Source organism: Manis pentadactyla, chromosome 18 (assembly GCF_030020395.1).
Source record: "Manis pentadactyla isolate mManPen7 chromosome 18, mManPen7.hap1, whole genome shotgun sequence".
Lineage (NCBI taxonomy): Eukaryota > Metazoa > Chordata > Mammalia > Pholidota > Manidae > Manis > Manis pentadactyla.
In genome coordinates, this window is record NC_080036.1 from 20751815 (window position 1) to 20771828 (window position 20014).

Below are 20014 nucleotides of genomic sequence, written 5' to 3' on the forward strand. Positions count from 1 at the left end.
CTGAAAATTGTAAAAAGAAACAAAATGGAAAACATAGGTTCAATAAATAACTCAAGTGGTTTAACAGGAAATTGGGCACACCTAAAGAAAGAATTAGTGCAATAGATACTACATTAAAAAGATATATTAACTAAGAACAGAGAAATGAAAAATTATTTCAAAGGGGATAGTAAAATATTAAGAAGATTCAGTAAAAAAAGCTATAAAATTTGTGAATTATAATTACAGAGAAGAGAGAATGGGTCATAAAAAATAGCTTGAGAAATAATATATGAGGATTTTGAATACTCAGAAAAGAAAATATAGAATTTTACTATGATATTTACTATAATAGTAAGATAGGAAAAATGTACAGGATAAATAGTATATTTCATTCTTCCTACAGAAAAAAAAGAAAGATTACAAAAGGAGTTTAAGAAATGCAGAAAGAAACAAAAAGCAGCAATAAAATAGAAAGGATGTGGGTAAATATAAATGATTATAATACATATTTAACAACATCTTATGGATTTCAAATATAAATTACTAAAATACTCAAAAACAGTGGTATAAAAAGTTAGGAATTAAGGAAAATGGAGACAAAATGCTCTAAGTTCTTTCTATTGTTCTGTAAGAGAGTAGTAACAACTAATACTCTCAGTATGATTTCAAAAACTCAGGCAGTCATAGCATGATTTCTATGACAGTTATCAAATAAAATAGAAAAAGATACAATTTCCAAGCTAATAGAGAGAAAAACTAGATTAATAAAAACATAACTAATCAAAATAAAGATTTAAGAGTAGAAAATCAAGCAACATAGAATTAGTGAATGAAGTATTTCACCCCAAACACATCAGAAATCATATTCAACATAAATTGACTAAATCTTTGATTATAATGCAAAGATTGTTGGATAACCAAAAAGCTCAAAACCAAATTCTGTGTTGTCTATAAGAAACATCCAAAGTATAAAGGTACAGAAATATTTAAAACAAAAGGATAGAAAATGATGAATGATGAAAATGCTAACTAAAAAAATTATCATGCTATATTATGGCAAACAAAGTATACTTCACAGGAAAGTATTAATAGAAATTAAGAAGGATAATTCATAATAATACAAGTGTCAATTAAATGGGATGATATAACAATCTACATTAAAAATGTCAGAACCACAATAAGAACTAGAAGAATCCAGAATCATAGCTAATGAATTTATTGAATCTTTTCTAGTAACTGATAACAGAATTGGCGACAAAGAGAATCAGTAGGACTATAGAAAGTTTGAGTTACACTATTGAAAAATTTGCCAACATTTTGACATTTCTCCATAGAGTTTATCATAAAACAAAAGTGAAATCATGGAATATAATGTCTGAACACAATGTTATTAAGTTAGAAGTTCATTAACAACAACAAAAAAATAGAAATCCCCATGTACTTGAAACAAAGAAATATACTTTTAACTAAGCCAGGCGTAAGGACAACATAGCATTTAGAACATATGAAGTGACCAATGAGTCAAATTCTCCACATAACAAAAGCCGTATTACATTTGTTTATATAACAAACTGCTCCATCTTCAGTCATTGGCAACGCTCTCAAGTTGGCTTCTATGTCCTTGTCTATCTCCCAGTCCCTTCCCTTGGTTTATTAAGTAATTTCTTTATTTTCTGGCACTTTAAGATGTTCCAGGTTCCCCTGTTTTTACTGGTCCTGTCCTAGAAACATCAATGTCACTAAGATACTCTATATCTCTTTTGGAGATGTGATTTTTATTGAGTTGAGTGAACAAATCTTACTTGTACAGCTTAACTAATTCTTTTATATACATTTGTAATTGTTTCTTAGTTCAAGATACAAACCGATTTCATCACTTCCAGAGTTCTTTCAAACTCTTTCTCAGGTACAAACACCCAATTTTTACTTCTATCACCCTATTTAGTTTTGCTGGTTCTTAAGTGGCATTTTAATTGAACAGTATGGTTTGTACTCTTTTGCTTTTGGCTTTTTAACATGATGTTTTTAATATTCATCTATATTATTGTATGTATCAGTAGTCTCATTCCCAGATAATATTCCATCATATGAATATAGCACAATTAATTTTTCTCCTGTTAATAAATACTTAGGTTCATTTTTTTGTTTTGTTTTAGCCATTATGAATTAATATGACTAGAGTGACTTTTGATAGACATATTCACCCATTTAGTATAATGCTTTTAAGATAATCCATATTGTTGAATGAATCAGTAGTTCATTCCTTATTACTATCCACTAATACTAGTCAATGTTGAATGATACTGTGAATGTACCAGAATTTTTGTTCATTCACCAGTAGATGGACTGTTTCAGTTTTGAAGAATTATAATTTAAGTTTTTACAAATATTAGTGTGTATATGTTTCTCATTGGTAAAACCCTAAGTAAGGGGATTCCTGGGTTATACGGTAAGAAATTGTCAAAGTATTTTCCCAAAGTGGCTGGTTTATTTTATGTTCCCATGAGCAATGCATGAGAGTTCCAATAGTTCTACAACCCTGTCAACACTTAGTATTGTCATTTTTATAAATATTGTAATTGATGTGTAGCAGTACCTTTTCATAGATTTAATTAACATTTTACTAATGCCTAGTCATGTTGAACAGCTTTTCTTGTGTGTCTTCTTCCATAAAGTGCTTGCTCAAATCTTTCACCCATTTTTGTATTGGATTGTTTTCTTATTAAGTTGTGAGAGTTCTTAATAAATTTTGGATGCTAGCTATTTAATCAGATGTCTTTGTAAGCATTTTATCCTAGAGTATTGCTTATCTTTTCATTTTAGTAAGTGTCTTCATAAAAGCAAGTTTTAAAGTACAACTGATCCACATTTTCTTGTTTGCTTCCTGATTTTTTTTGTGTTCTAAGAATGTTTTGCATGAATCAAAGTCACAAGATTATCTCCTATGTTTTTTCAAGAAAGTTTTATAATTTTTGGTTTTATAGTTAGGCCTATGATCCAATTTCTCTTGACTCATTGAGATATAATTGACATATAATACTGTGTAAATTTGAAGTATATAATGTGATGATTACATATATATATATATGCATATATATATATAGTGGAAGGATTACTACACTATAATGATAATTAACTCATCTGTCACCTCATGTAGATGCTTTTGTGTGTGCATGGTGAAAACATTTAAGATCTACTCTCAAAGCAAATTTTAAGTACACAATGTGTACAGGCTGTACATTAGATCCCCAGAACTTATTCCTCTTATAACTGGAAGATTGACCAACAGCTCTCCATATCCCCTAACCTTCAGCCTCTGACAACCACCGTTCTATTCTGTTTCTATAAATTTAGCTTTTTTATATTCCACATACAAGGGAGATTATACAGTACTTGTCTTTCTCTGTCTGACTAAATAATCATTTAGCACAACGCCCACAAGTTACATTTATGTTTTTGTAAAGTGTAGGATTTCCTTCCTTCTTATGGAGGAGAATATTCTACTGTATGTGTACATATGTATATGAGTGTGTGTGTGTAAGGTATATATCATATTTTTTTAATCCATTCACTCATTCAGTTATCAACAGATATTGCAGTTATTTCCATATCTTGACTATGGTGAATAATGCTGCAAGGAACATGGGGGTGCAGACATGCTTTTGAGATAATGATTTCATTTCCTTCAGATATATAGCAGAAGTGGGAGTGCTGGATCATATGGTAGTTATATTTTTAACCTGTTGAGGAGCCTCCATAATGCATTCCATAGTGACTATACCATTTAACATTTCCACCAACCAGGGTTCCCGTTTCTCCACATCCTCACCAATACTTGTTATCCCCTGATAAAAGCCATTTTGTATTTTGATTTTTAATCATTTTATCAATAGCCATTGTAGTAGGTGTGGAGTGATCACTCATAGTGGTTTTCATTTGCATTTCCCTGATGAATAGTGATATTGAGTACCTTTTCATGTACCTGTTGTTCATTTGTGTGTATTTTGGAAAACTGTCTCTTCAGATCTTTTGCCCATTTTAAAAATCAGGTTATAATTTTTTTCTGCTACTGAGTTGTACAACTTCCCTATGTATTTTGGATATTAATCCCTTGTCAGATATATGGTTTTTCTAAGATTCATTTGGAGAGTCATTATTTGTTTATGGTGTAAGATAGGGATTGAGGTTTTTCATATGAATATTCAAGTTTTTCAGCTCTGTTGAAAGTCTTCTCTTTCTCTTTTTTACTGAATTCCCTTGTCACCTTTGTCAAAGATTAATTCACTACATCCTCCTGGGTCTATTCTCTACGTTGTTCCATTGATCTATGTGTGTCCTTTCACTATCACCACTATTAAAATAAAAGCTTACATTGACTAGAGATCTTTATTTTTTATAACGTAAGAATAAAATTCTATTTATTTCTTTCTAAGCACTGATTTCACTATGTCATATAAATTTATCTATTTCATACAAATCTTGATGTGCCAGTGCTTCATGTTTATCCAGTTAAAAATATTTTCTAAGTTCTTTTTTACTTCCATATTGACCCCCCGGGTAAGTTAGGAAATGTGTGGTTTAAATTCCAAATATTTAGATTTTCTAGATATCTTTTTATTATTGATTTCTAGCTTAATTACTGTAGTTATAGAACAAACTTTACATGACATCAGTTCTTTAAAATTTGTTGAGTATTGTTTTATGTCCCAGATTATATGATCTTTTTGGTTATTGTCCCTAATGTGCTTGAAAATAGTGTATAATCTATTATGCGGTGTGTTTTATAATTGTCAATTCAGTAATAGTGTTTGATTGTCTTTTTGAAATATTCTATAACTGATTTTCTATCTACTTGCTTTATTGATTACTGTATAGATGTGCTAAAGATTCAAAGAATGATTTCAGAGTTTCCTGTTTTTCTACTCAGGACTATCAGTTTTTGCTTCATGTATTTTGAAGCTCTCTTAGCATCTTACACAGGATAGAAGAAGAAAATCAATCAACCAATCAACAGCAATATAATGTTACAGGGTGAGTGGTGCAGATTTTGACCTTGCCTCAAAAGAGGTCTGGCCTTTGCCTCCTGTTCCTCTAAACATTTGAAATTTCCAAGAGATAGTTATTCACAGTAAGTTCTTAAATCATGTAGCATCTGGTCCATCAATGATGTCTGCTCAATGAAGCCCCAATAAAACCTCTAGACACCAAAGCTCAAGTCAGATAAGTTTCCCAGGTTGACATTGCATTTATATATGTCATATGTTGTTGCCAGGAGGAGAATGCATCCAGAGGACAAGGGGGGCTTTATGTTTGGGACACTCTCAGACTCCACCTATGCGTTTCTTTCCTGGGTTCATTTGAATGTATCTTTTTGTGTATTAAACTGTATCTGTAGTATGACAGCTTCTAGTTAGCTCTGTGGGTCTTTCTATGAATGATCAAAACTGAGCATGGTTTGGGGAAATCTCTGAACTTACAGTCGGTGTCAGTAGGGAAGGTGGGCTTGGGTGGATTCCTCCCTCTAACTTTGTAATTGGGCCCTAAGTCCTTGCAGAAATCTAGTGCAATCTTGGTAATCTGAAGGTCTGTGCTTCCAACATGACAGATTGGTCAATTCCAGCTACAGTGTCTTACATAATTCTCATTATCAACCTAAGGAAAAATCAAGACTTTTTCTTACTGCTGATTTCTGTGAGGGGTATGCCACAGTAGGCAATAAGTGAGTTAAGTAACTAGAAAATGCTCAACTCCATAACACTGTTCCCAAACTATTGAGATGCACCTTGCAATATTCTTTTATATTCTTGTTATATTCTTTTTATAGGTATTTCTCATCTAATTCAGGGCAACTTAATAATATTGTTAAATTATTTTCCAAAAACCTGTACCAACCTAAGTTACTACTAAGTTACTATCAAATTGATGATCCTGCTGACTTCATTGAATTCTTTTCATCACATTATATTATCTCATATTCATCTTTCATGACATGATGGGAATAAAGTAAAAAATTAATATTTGAGTTGGTTATCATATTAACCTCTGTTTTATGCTTATGGCTATTTGTATTCCTTCTGTAGGCACTCTATTTATATGCTTTATCTATTTTTCCTTCAGATAAGTAGTATTGTTTCTCTGATTGACCTTAAAGCCCTTTAAATGTTAAACATTTTTCCTTTTCATCTGTCAAAACTGCTTAAAAGTTTCCAAGTCATTCATTTGTCTTTTACTTCCTTTACCTTTGTAAAATATAGAATTATATATAAAAAAGATTTATATAGCAAAACATATTTTGTGTTTTCATTTAGGACTTCTTTGACACTGAAATTTCACCTTTAATAATAAATCCTAAATCAAACAATTAAAAAATAAATCCTGCATTTATTTGCAGATATAATCATCACAATGATTCTTACTTAATTAGAAAAAACTGAATTCCCCTCCCTATACAGGATAATATTTGAATGAAGTATTCTCCAAAGTCTCAAATGGAATATTAAGTAGTTATTATGGTATTTTTGAAAAAAAATATGTTGTGGGAATCATTACTAATATAATGTTATGTGGACTAGAAAAGCATGATTTAAATCTGTCTAAGTCTAAATATGGAAAAGGAAAATATGTAAATATATTTCTATAAATACAATCTTCAGTAAAAGTCTAGAAGAAAATATATCACATTAGCTGATTTTTCTGGGTCATGGGATTATTAGTAGGTTTTTTTTCTTTCTTTTCACTTCATATTTTTCCCCATGAAGAGTGTATATTACTTGAAATACGAAAAGTAGGCTAGGAAATATAAGCCTATGACATAGTACTAAATATAATTCAGTAAAATTACTTCTATTTGGTGACAAACGTCATTTAAATTGTATTGGTGTTGCAGTTAAACAGATAACTGCCAATTCAAATGTTCACACCTTAATCCTTAGAGTCTGTGACTATGTTAATTTACAAGGCACAAAGACTTTTGCCGGTGAAAATGAGTTTCTGGAATTTAAAAGGAGAGTAGCCTGAATTATCCAGGTGGGTGTAAATCCTTAAAAGTGAAAGAGGGAGACAGAAGACTCAGAGACATAGAAAAGAAGACAAGAGAGATTATAAACTGGGAGGAACTTACCTCTCTCTGCTGGCTTTAAAGATGGCTATGAGCCAAGGATTATGGGAAATAAACTGACGGCCAGCAAGGAAAGGGGGACCTCAATCCTTCAGTCACAAGGGATTGAATTGTACCAATAATTAGAATAATAAAGGAAATGCTGTCTCCTTAGAATTTAAGAGTAAGGAATGACAGCCCACTGACACCTTGAGTTAGCCTGGTGAGACCCATGTCAGACTTCTGACCTATAGAACATTAAGATAATAAATTTTGTTGTTTTCAGCCTGTAAAGTCATGGTGATTTGTTCAGCCAGCACTAATATAAATGTCTACTAAATGTCTATTTCCGGATTCAAATAAAAAAAGGCCCTGGTCCAAGGCATCAAGAGAAATATACATAAATAACCACATATGCTCTGCTGAATTATATATGCAAAATTTTATGAAAGCACAGGTGAAAAGTAATTCTGCCTAGGAATTCAGGAAAGGAGTCTGAGGTGGTTTGATATCTGTAGGTCACGGTCACTGCTAAACTCCAAGAATTAGATCTCCTATTGAAAGCATGTCGATAATGTTTATTGATTTGTAGACTGGTATGTAATTTAAGTTCAGAGCTGTGAAGAATAGACTTTGTTCGTCAAAGCTACAAACACTAGAGACCTTTTCTGAGCCACAAGTTCCAAAGTCACTTCCAATTTGTTAGTCCTTGATTCCAGGTTCATGTCGCAATACCACCAAGCAGTTAAGGCTCCATCTGCACAGATTAAAGAATGTTCTTTATGTTATGTTTGGGAAAAGGCTCATAGAAACAGCTAAGATGAGCTCTGTGGTTTTAGGATTCTTTGCTTTGCCACTGCAAAATCACCTCCGCCTAAACCAAGAGTCTACTACAAGCCTTGGGGTGGCAGTCAGTAATCTGACAGTACTTGAAGAACCAGTTTCATCATTGGAGTATTTAGCCAAAGTGAGATTTATTTCTCCAATCCATGGGTGTCTTCGTCAAGAAGTGTGTTTATTCTTCTTACCAGTTTCCTTTCACTGGAGAGAGCAGAAGAGATTCTGTCAAGAATAGGCTGAGGTTTCTCACTAATAATTTGTAACCATTAAGTATTTGGTACACATATGCCAATGAGTGTGATCTGTAGTTAGTGAGCAAACTCCTCTAAGTACCTGACAGCATAGGCCCTCCTACTGTATCATATGTGCACTATCAAGTGGAGACTTAGGAAGAAAAAAGAACACAGTAAAATACAATCAACACTTCAAAACCGATGGGTTGTAAAAATTCTTTTTATTTACACTTCCTTTTCACAGCATACTTTTCTTAGCATAATGGTAAAATCAAGGTATTTAAAAAAAAGAAAAATGTGCTAATGACGTTTTCTTCCTGAAGCTTTATTATGAACTTGAACATTCTTCTGTTACTCTGATTCATACTTATTCTCTTTGACTGAATTCCCTTGCATTTAAAATAACGGAGAAACCTCAATGATCAGTCAAGAGTTGGAATTGGTTAAGGCTCTAAGGTTGTTTTTATTTGTGTTGATTTCCTTGTTTTAACAGTAAGAATATGAATATTATGGCTCTGGTCTAATTTTATTTCTAGCCTATACCAGTTGTTGCTGTTCATATCAGTATGCTGAGTATCCAAAACGTAGTTGGAATTATGCAAAGAATGTGAAGATACAAAGATGAATAAAATATTTTCCCTCTTCTCAAAGAGTTCTTAGATATGATAAACATTTAAATATTAAAATAGCTCCTCAGGATCATTAATATAGTTCTTCCATTCTCACACTCATCAATATAATTCTAGGAACAGGTAGAATTACAAAAAGGTCCTCATATTCTCTGCAAATATTTACTTATAAGGAAAATAAAAAATTAACAGTTTTTTTTCCTGTTATCAGTGTACATTCAACCAAGATAAAAATGGAATTTACTAATTGGCAAATTTATGATTTTAATATAATGTATTCTTCAAAAGATTATATATTTTCTGTTAGATTTGTTTTAAAAGTTATTGAATTTAAAACTGAAAATCCTTTGTATTGATTATCTGCAGGTTGCCAGTAAGTTAATTTGGATTACGTCATTACTTTTATAGCCAAGCAAGAACTTTAAACTTCCTTTCATGATTTTTTGAGTAGACTTAATTTTTACATATAAATAGTCCTCCTTCATCAAAAAAATGAAACCGGTCATGTATGCTCTCACCTGATCCTTGACTAAGTATACATCTTTATTATACAGTAAATATATTCACAACATGAGCTGAAATAGAACTCCCCACATTACTCAATTTTGCCTAATACTGATTAAGGTACATCCAAAGATTAAAGCAACTATCTCATGCCTAATTAAACTTAAGACAAAGTTCTGTAGATCTAATTTAATCAAATATTCATACTCCATCCAGTCAGCTATATCCGGAGTGGGATCATATAGTTTAAACGCAGTTGCCAGAGACCCATCTCTATAAAGAAGAAATGTAGTAAACTACACACAATTAGAAAGACTTCAATTTCATTTCCTTATGTGGAGCATGAACAAATCTTTTGGTTTTCTGAGAGACTCCAGACTTATGCAAAATATTCTCATGTAATTATTAATAATATCCTGTTTCATTCTTAAAGACAGTATGTTGGTTTTAACAAAGAAATACATGATGTACATGGTGTAAATTAACTTTATATACTAAACCTATGGTTATTTTGGCTATTATTTCTGGCCATAAAATGATATTGTTTCTGAGATTTTAGTTTATCAAATGCATATCAACAATAAGTAGACAGGCTAAAATGTAGACGATCTGCAAAAATATAACCCACATCATGCGAAAATATCTACATGTAAATTGAGATAAAAATAATTTGTCCAGTTCTTCAAAACATTTAGAACTTAGAATCAGTAAGATAAAACACTGGGATCCTATATAGTATTTATAACTGATTTCCTAGGTTGTAGGAAGCTATATTAACTTTCTAAGATATGTTTCAAAAATTGTTTTATTATGACTCTTGCTAATTTTAAAATAACTCATTTGAATACAGAGAATGGCCATGATATTCAGAGAAATGGGTAGTGGAGGTCACTCTTACCAGGGAAGGATGTTTCAACTTTACAAATAAATAGAATTTTAGCCTGTTTGTTACGATTCTTCAAGTCCAGCACACCTTGATAAAGCAATGGAAGATTTAATATTAATTATCCATATGAAATAATTAATTTTAGCACATGTGTGAAGCACAAGGAAGAGAAAGAATCTAGATATGATGTTTTCTAAGTAGGTAGTCCTCTGAAAATTGTTTTGCAAACTTTGAGAGAGGTGTTGGCAGCTTTGTAGTGGGTGTTAAAGGGAGAAGTTTCAGAGGACACCTCTCTGGGCTCTGAACATCATTATTTGCAAAAACCTGGTTAAGAAGATTATGAAACTAACAGAGAAAAATCTGTCCCCAGGACCGTAGAACTGTATATATAACACACTAGTTTCATTTCATTTCTGTACTCTCCCTCTGGAAAGAACCAGATATGTAAACTGGAACCAAAACATAAACAAGGATTCAATCCCATGATCCAACCCTCGGAGGAATGAAAATCCTAGGAAGAAAAGAAGTTTATGAACTCCATGTTTAGCGGGTATAGGCTACAAAAGAGTTTAGCTGTCCTTCTAGAAAACAAAAATTAATTTGCTTTGGCCAAATTAAAATTAATTAAAATTATGCAATGTTGCCCTTGTGTTAATTTTAACAGTGAGGTTGTTGTGATTTAAGGCTACAATTAGTTCTAGTGTTTGAAAGAGAAGCTCTGTAATCGAGACAGGACATTTTAATAATCCTGGTTATAAACATTTAATACATCATCTTTAGGGACTCACAAACACATTGTAATTAACTTTTACAACTGAAATAAATCAGATTGCATTAGCATATTGCAAAGGAAAAAATCATTTGCATGATTGAAAACAGCTTCAGAAAATTATGTATAACAGGCTTCATGCAAACACCAGCACAACTTTTACCAGGTTTCTTGAATGGGGATTATTTTTAAATACAGTTTAGGACCCCAGCTAATTATAGCTTTTACCATAAAAAGAAATACCCTGGTTCTGAAGAGGCAGCAAAAGTCATTCTGTGGCCAGGAGGACCGTTTCCAACCTTATTGTAAACTGAATGGGGAATATTCAAATGAAAATATAACGTGGACTTGCTCTGCAGCTTCTATGCTATGAGCAAGTAATTCGATCAGGTGAAAATACTTTTTATGTGTGCGTTATTCATGTTTCTAGTGTAAAAATCACCAGCAAGAAGAAGGATGTTGATATTGGACTCACAAGTGTTCTAAGTCCAGCACCTATTCTGCTTCACAGAATGCCAACCCCTCCTCGACTGGGCTGTGATTGATAAAATGGCAGCCTGCGTGTTCACTTTGGGAAGGAGCATATGAAATGAGCTCGTATTAAATGCGGGCTATTATTTTTATCAAGGAATTTTCAGGCGAAGTGCATCCGTTGGGTCACACAACCCACCCTTTGGCTCTGATCAGTCATTCTGTCTACTGGGTGATCACTGGTGGCTGGGCAGTTGTTAAAAGTAGATTCTGTAGTCTTTCTTTCCTGGGTTTGAATCCCAGTTTCATCACTTAGTGACTATGTGACATTGGGTTCTACGCCCCAGTCTCTCCATCTATAAAATGAGGATAATAAAGCATAGATTGAAAAGATTAAGTGGGATAATGCATGTCATTTATCCTAGAATGATGTATGGAACACAGGAAATGCTCAGTGTGTATTAATGATTACCACTGTGATCATTAGTTCTTTGGGTTACCCTCAGGTCAATGCCAAAGACAAGGAAGGAATCAGGTCACTTTTGTCTGGGAGCTACTGACTTTCTGCATAGAATTTTTTCCATGCACACAATTTGGCTCCCACCCTTCCAATTGACTATTCGATTAATACTGTGCCTCTGCTACATGCAAAACATGATCACATTTACAAAAGCAGACATGTGTTTGAACTTGGGCACTGAAGGCAGAGTAACCAGAGCAAAATCTAGAGTCAGTCAAGGGGTCAGAAGCCTCACCAGGTTTTGAAATCCAGAGAGGCACCACCTCATTCAGCTTCCAGAATTCCAAGCAAAGCAACGAGAGCTCCCACATCCCACAGCTGTCCCCCTCCCCCACCAAAAAAAAGAAAAAAGAATAAGAGACAAAACATTTCCAAGTAGAGCAAGACAAAAATCAACATTTATGGATCAATCTTTGGTCAAAAGTAAGGAAGCAGGATGAGGCATGTTGTTGAGGATACTCTGAGTTGTGATGAGGCTAGAACAATTCTGAAAAACAGACCTTTCTCCATGCTGAATGATGTTAATGATTAACACTTAAATGAGGATGACACCATTCTGGAAGGAGTTGAATCTTGGGTGGAGATTACTGAAAGGCAGACTAGAGATGATCTTTATGAAACTGAATGAGTGAGAAAAAGTTGAGTTTCTTTTGGGGAGATTTTTACAGGACAGAGTTTAGTGGGTTTTCTTCAAGTATTTCTATTCAGATTTTAATTTACTATGGTTTCGAGAAATGGACAATGAGTGAACCTGAAATACAATTCACTCTTAAAAGTTCTTCTTCATTTGCAACTTTGTTTTGAAGGAAAAAGAGGGGGTCCTGGTGTAAATACTTGGACTCTTCAAATGGGAAACTTTTCATTTCTCCCTAGGCTATTGTTTATTGATTTAAGAGAGCAGTAGCTTAATTAAGAGGAGAAATGAAGCCTATTGCATAATTAACTAGACATTTATCTAAAATCAATAATCTAATTGCCACACCTACATAAAGGATCATGGTCATCCTATCGAAAACAGTTCATTGATGTCTGCATGTTAACAAGGTGATTGGTGGTTTGTTTAAGAGACTAACCTGATCTGTAAAGTGATAGTTTATTGAAAAATCAATTAATCTTTTAGTACAGTGAAAGTAAACAAGCAATGAAGAGCCGACATGTGTCTGCTTTTGAAATGTCAAATTTAGGAGACTTATTCTGAGTTCTCTCTCAATCAGCACTAAGATTTTATTTTAACACTCTGCCTGTGGATATGTTATGTTCATGGTGAGTCAATAATATGCAAAATATTTGTAAATATATAAATCACAAATTTGGACCCGTATTTGGTCTTTACAATGGATTCCTAATCTAAACTGTCTTTCCCTTTTAGCAGATGTACATCCACCTGTCCCAAATGATTTTGCTATATCCATCCACACACACACAAACACACACACACACACACACACACACACACACACACACACACACACATACTTTCTGGGCTTTTAATCTAACAGTGTGAAGAATTGTTTCATATCTAGGAGAATGAATTATTACATTTTTCAAAGAATATGGTCAATGTCAAAAAGCTTTAAGGTTTAGGTTGAATTAACTATCCCATAGTCTACATATTTATCTGAAGTTTATTTTAATCTTTTGCTCTATGCAATTGGATATGAGGTTTCCCAAGACTTGAGACATTTCCTGTTTTATGACTGTTCTCAAAGTATTTCATTTCTTAAAATATTTTTAGAGCTCAGTATGAATTCTCTTATAACTACCTTCAAACTAAACTATTTTTTAAATTCTAATATTTATACCAAGATAATTCCAATCCACTAGACATGTAAACACTATAATAACTATGATATCAGACTGTGTCTAGGTGGGAGGAATAATTTAAGGATCCACAAAAATTCTAAGACTTGGACTCATAAGGTCTTTAAAACTTCATAAGATGAAGAATATTTGCTGGAGGGCAACAGGAAGGTGACTAGAAAACCACAGTATAATAACCTGATTAAGTGAAAATAAGTTTTCTTAGCTTTCAGACCATAGGTTTTAACTTGGGGTTCTGGCATATCTGGGTTCCGGCACATTCTTCATCTGGACTTCATCTGGTCTATGAATTGGATGAATAAAATTGCATCTTCATTTACACTGATTTCTAATTATGCATGTGGGTAAAACATCATAATAGTATTAACAATACCTATGATTTCTCTCCAAGAGACAGCACAGATAACGTTCTTAGTGTGTAACATGTGACACAAATATCTCACCATAACATGTATCCTCGACACATCTTTCACACCGTGGTAGGTATGAGACACCTGTCACTAGATCTTGTGATTTACTACATTAATAAAGAAACACACTTATTACGGTATCATGAGTTTGTGTTTTTAACATTTTAATAATTATATTTTAAAGTGCATTTTATATTATTCACTTAAACTTTTTTTTTTTTTAATTTTTCGCAGGATAGGTTCAGAGACTTCATCAGACTTCCAAAAGAATCCATGGACAGGTATCTTGGAAAAAACCCTGCCTTAAAGATTACATGGAAAAGGTGTAGTGCAGTGTTGACCCTCCCTTACAGCGTGGTGCACAGAACCCTTCCCCTGAGTGCAGGCTCAGACTTAGCATCCTCCCCATCAACTCACTATGACCAACCGTTGATGCAACTATGACCAACTGATGGGCACTCTGTCTTTCAAGCCCATGAAATCCCCTGAAGTAAAATTTTCTACAAATAAGATTATAGCAATAGATATCATTTATTGAGTAACTGTTACCTCACATAGGGTATCTTACCAGGACTCACCACAATCCCATGAAATAGGTGTTATCATTTCATAGATGGGAAAAGCAGCTTAGAAAGTAACAGATGGTTTTCTCTGCTGCTTATATTATACTAGCACGAACAGCTGCATTTTTGGGGGTGGGGCAGAGAAGTAATAAGGTCACATATGTTCATGGACCCTGTTGCAGCCACCAAAATGGACAAAAAGTAAGCATTTTATCATTATTGTAATATGTGGCACTTGAGAGTCAAGCCTCCATGTGGCTTTGTATAGGAGCTATCTGCTGCTCCATTGTTGCTACTGAAAATAGATTAAGAAGGAAAACCAAAGCACTAAATTGAGAGGGAAAGGAAGGTTCTAGTCACGGTTGTTTCATCCCCAGCAGGTAGATGTTGGCACATCTTGAGTCCCACTTTTTAGGTAGAGCTTTCACACTAGGGACTAAGGTGTCAAGGAGTTGAATGAGACTATTCTTGTGTTCAAGGGGCCCACGGTAAAAACTGCTACCTAAAATGAAATGTAAAATGAGAATTAAAGCTACACTTAGTGAGTGTTGCCTCATGTCAAATGTCTTCCTAAGAGATTTACACATATTAAGTCGTTTAATTCTCACAATAACTCCAGGAGCTAAGCCCCTCCACTCTTGTCCCCATTGTATATACAAGGAAACTGAGGTGAGGACAGAATAAGTTCAGTGCCGAGGACACACAGCATATAGCGGCAGAGCCACGATTGTGACCAGAGGACAAGCTCCAAATCCCTCACTCATAATAAACCCAATAACCTGAGTGCAGTGGCATCGAATGATGAAAGGAGGGTGGATTCTGATTGCAAACCACAGGTCACTTTCCCAAGCTGTGTGTGATGTGCAGTTGAACACTTACCTGACTTATTTGACTCAATAGAGAGTCTCGGAGTCTCTACTATGATAGTATTCACTGCCTCAGTGATGTAGCATATCTTTTGTTACAGAGAATTTTAACCATTTCTCATCTGACCTGTGGAAGCAAAAAAAACTGATTTGGAGGCTCAAGGGGCCATTTAAATTTTATGTATTTAATTTCCATGAACATTTTTCACTGTAAAAGGGGCCAGAGTAGCCAAAACAATTTCAAATAAGGAGATATCACCCTGGAGGAAAAATCCCAGTGAGTATTGGGAGGTATTTAAATGTGTTCATTTGTGTGATCTTCACATTCATATACCTTGACCTTTTCATAATTTCTAAAATCTTTAGATACATTTAGAATAAGAAAGGAGCATTGCATGATTTTGCCCCCACATTTTCAGGGTTCCTACATTATGCTGTACTTAGAAGAAAGAGAACATTTAAGTCCAAAATAATGCTCTCTCTTTTCATTGATTTCCAATAAGATTTTTATTCATTCTTTTTGAAAAGTCATTTCTCTATTCAGTCAGAGGTGGTTTGTTTTTTATTATTTAACTTTTTAAACTGATTTTATGCTTGCTCCTAATATAATTCAAAATATTCAAATAATTTTGTCTGTTGGAATGCCTGTTTAAGATAAATGTCCTTCATTAGTGCATTGGATTTCTGAAGCCATCTAATTTGACTCCATTGCTGCCATTGTCCAATTTACGGTTTTTTCTTCCTATAAGAGTACACTCAACGTAATGCCTACTTACCTACTAATAGTAAAAGACTAACTTTCTACCTTGGAGCTGGTTAGCAGCTCAGATGTACCTTATATGAGCCTATGTTCAGAATTTTTATCAGAGTAGGAACTTTTACAGTGTATTCTAACTTTGGGAACAGAATAGAATTTACTCATTATTAACTAGAAACCTGACTTCTGGACTGTAGTGGAATGGAAGGTCCTCCAAATTCTCAGTCTAAAGTTCATACAGAGAAACCGGGCACAGGCCAGGGAAGGAGTGGAGCCATTGGTGGGAAATGCCAAGTGAAGCCAGAGCAAATGCCAGATTAGCAGCAAGTCTGAAATTAGAGTTTAGGAGAACTGATGAGATAAGGCAAGAGAAGATAAACGAATACACTATAGTTTGTACATCAGAAGCCCAAGCACATTTATCTACTCAGGATTTTGGAATAACGGAGCCTCTTCAAAATCAAAAGACCAGTTCATGAAAATGTTCCCCTTGATGGAGATTGCAATCTTTGTATTCATAATTCCCACCATGCCTTTCTTTCAGTTTGAATTCTCCCCAGTTTACCAGCGCTTACCATGTCGTTGCCAAAAATAAACCCTGCAATTTTCTTTGACTCCATGAAAGTTGGCAAAGGGTGGATTCCAGATGTCAGGGGGTCTGAGCTGGGAAGGTTTAAAGAAGTGACCACACAGGTGCACCTTCTTGCTTTTTTATCATTAGAAAGGGACTAGTTACCTTGAGATTGCTTTGGAAATAGGGTTTTCACTTCACCCCCTCCAACTGCCCTTGATAGTTTGTTTCTAATAGTTTGCCCATTATCAATTCTTTCTGGCCTTAAGACTGTTGCCTTAATGTCCTTTAACCCTTTCTAGATTTTGCTGCTGTTTCTTCTCTGTGCCTTACTTTCGTTTCATTGGACTTTAACCAGCCATACACAAACATTCCAGCTAATCTTTCCAAATTAGCACAGCACCAGCTCTGGAGGGTCTCATTAGATGTGCAGCTGAGATTTATCAGATCTCATTTGCCTAATATGGAGCCTAACTTTGGGCACCTGGCCCTTGCAGTAGGGGGTAAGGGAGAATAGGAATGAGTCTTTTGTCACTGCTATACAGACTCACTAATTTGCTCCGCCTAATAAAATTACAAATGAATACAGCTTTATTCACATTGCCTTTATAGGTTATAATGACCTTGGTACCCCATAACCTCCTGCTAGCTGAATTAATCAGATCATATTAATATTTCTTCTTACTTTCTTTTAACTGGTTCTTCTCTTAATTAAAGGGGCCAAAGACGTAAACAGGGTAGGTGACTAGAAACATGGCGTCAGGTTATAAACAAGGCTCATTAAAAAGATGGATGTGCAGGCAGACTGCAAAAATTGCTTACTTCGCAAGTGTACATTTTGTAATTTCCTGACGACTAAGAGAACTAATGCCAGATCCCACTCCCTCCCTTTTTCACATGTATAAAAGATGATAATTTTTGAATGCTGGGGTGGGAATGGCAAAATCGAGGAACCTATTCATCAACTAGAATAAGGTCTTTCACATTATAAGACTCACCTCCTTTCCCACAAGTCCAAATGTGGAATATATTTGAAAGTGGAGTAAAGGGAACAAAACAAAACAAAACAGGAAATGATATAAAAAGAAAAAAAGATGAACTTTTAAGGGAGAACGTTAAACATATTAAAGCACAGTTAAATACAGAAGAGAAAATGAGGGACTTCTTAAAAGACTAATAAATCTTCTGAACTTGCACATGTTCAAGTATGCATAGGGTATACACACATGTGCCTGTGCACAGAGAGCAATGGAAAACTTAATCTTTATGCATGAGAACAATAATTGTTAGAGTGGACAGTGCACAGTAGAAGGCTTCCACGAACTTGTAACTATGATATAGTGGAGCTGGAAACAGCATGATTTAGGAAATTTAATCCAGGTGTATTTTCCATTGTTGGAAATACTTTGTATCCACTTGTACATTGAAATGATGGTGTGCCTATCCAATAATGATAAATAGATTCAGATAGATGAAAGAGATATTTGTATTATACATGTATTAGATAAAATATATGTTTTATGTGTGATGCATTTGTACTCTATAAATAATTATATTTATAATGCATGTTGTTATTTGTACACTCACACATGCATGGATGAGAAATGGAGTTCCGGCCCTGGCTTTTGAAACTTTTGCCCACATTCACTCCACCAAGCAAGAAGGCGCCTGCGTTTCTATTCTCACAGCAAAGACTAGCAAAGCCCAAGCCCCTGATTTCCTGTCCTTCCATCTCCATTGGCCACAAGAGGGAAAGTCATTCTGACAGGATATAATGTACAGCACGAGCAGGCAGGACCTCACGCCTTCATGAACAAATTAGAGATGAAAGTTTAACTGATCCCCTTGCATTTTTATGGAGGGACCTTATCCTAATTTACCTAAAGGCTTTGAGTAGAAGGAAAGAAAATGTAAGAGGCGAAGGTGAAGAGGTTAAGATCTGTGTTTAATGGAGGGTTTTTTCCAACACACCGCAACACATGGATGCCTACCCCTGTGCCTAAGATTGCTTTAAACACTCAAGGGGGACACCAAAGAGAGGAAATATTTTCTTTCCCCTGCCACTATTGCTTTATACATGAACTGTTGCAGGCGTGACCAATAATTCTTAGCTCAAGAAATTCTGTACAGATAGGTTTTAAACATACACACATATATATGTAAATATTTATATATATAGTAAATACAGAAGTAGAGATTCAACAATCTGTATTTAAGATACTATTTTTCTCAATGGAGCTCAAATTCTGTGGAAATGGCAGTTTTTCTTAAAGCTCTTCTAGGATATGCTTCAGCGAGTGACCTATTTCAGTGCGTTCTCCGCCAGTGCATTTTTAGTACCAGACAGGCATGCCATGAGATAGGGTGTGTGGTCGAAATATTAGGTTTTCCCATATAGGATCAGACCAGTGGACTAATGGTTTTGCCGTTCTGCCTCTGGGAATGGCCATTACCTGATGCTTCAGAAGCCAGGAATGAATTTGCATGACCCCAGCCCTTAAGATGTCCCCTGTGGAAAAAATGGGAAATTGGCAAGTAGGTTCATTTCACGGATGTGCTGAAGTTATCATTCCTAGAAATCTTTGACTTCGGCTCTGTGCCTGGTAAGTTCACCTGCAAATGCTGTGTGGCCTGTTCCATTTGCAAATGGTTCATTTTATAGGGAGAGGAAGATCCCTCTGTCCATTCCTAGTCTTCCTTGCCTTTGGCTATTGAAAAGATTGCTAAATACCATGTCCCGATAATACTGGGGTTGGGGTTGAATGTGCAAACTTGTCAGGCATGACTGAAACAATGAGAAACAGTATGTTTAAAGAAGGTTCATTGAAGGAAATTAAATCATTTCAATCCACCATTTTTTAAAATTGCAATTTAATATGCAGTTGTAAAATGGCAAAGGAAAAAAAATAAATGAAATACAGAAGCAAATCTATTCATTTTGTAGTTCCACTATTCCTTTACAACTTAAGCAAAATATTCCTGAGGTTGGAAATACGTGTTTATGTTTAAAATTATATTTTCCTAGCATAAAATCATTTTGACATCCCATTGCACTTTGTCTTAATAAGGTAGAGTCGAAAATCTAGCTTGGGGTCC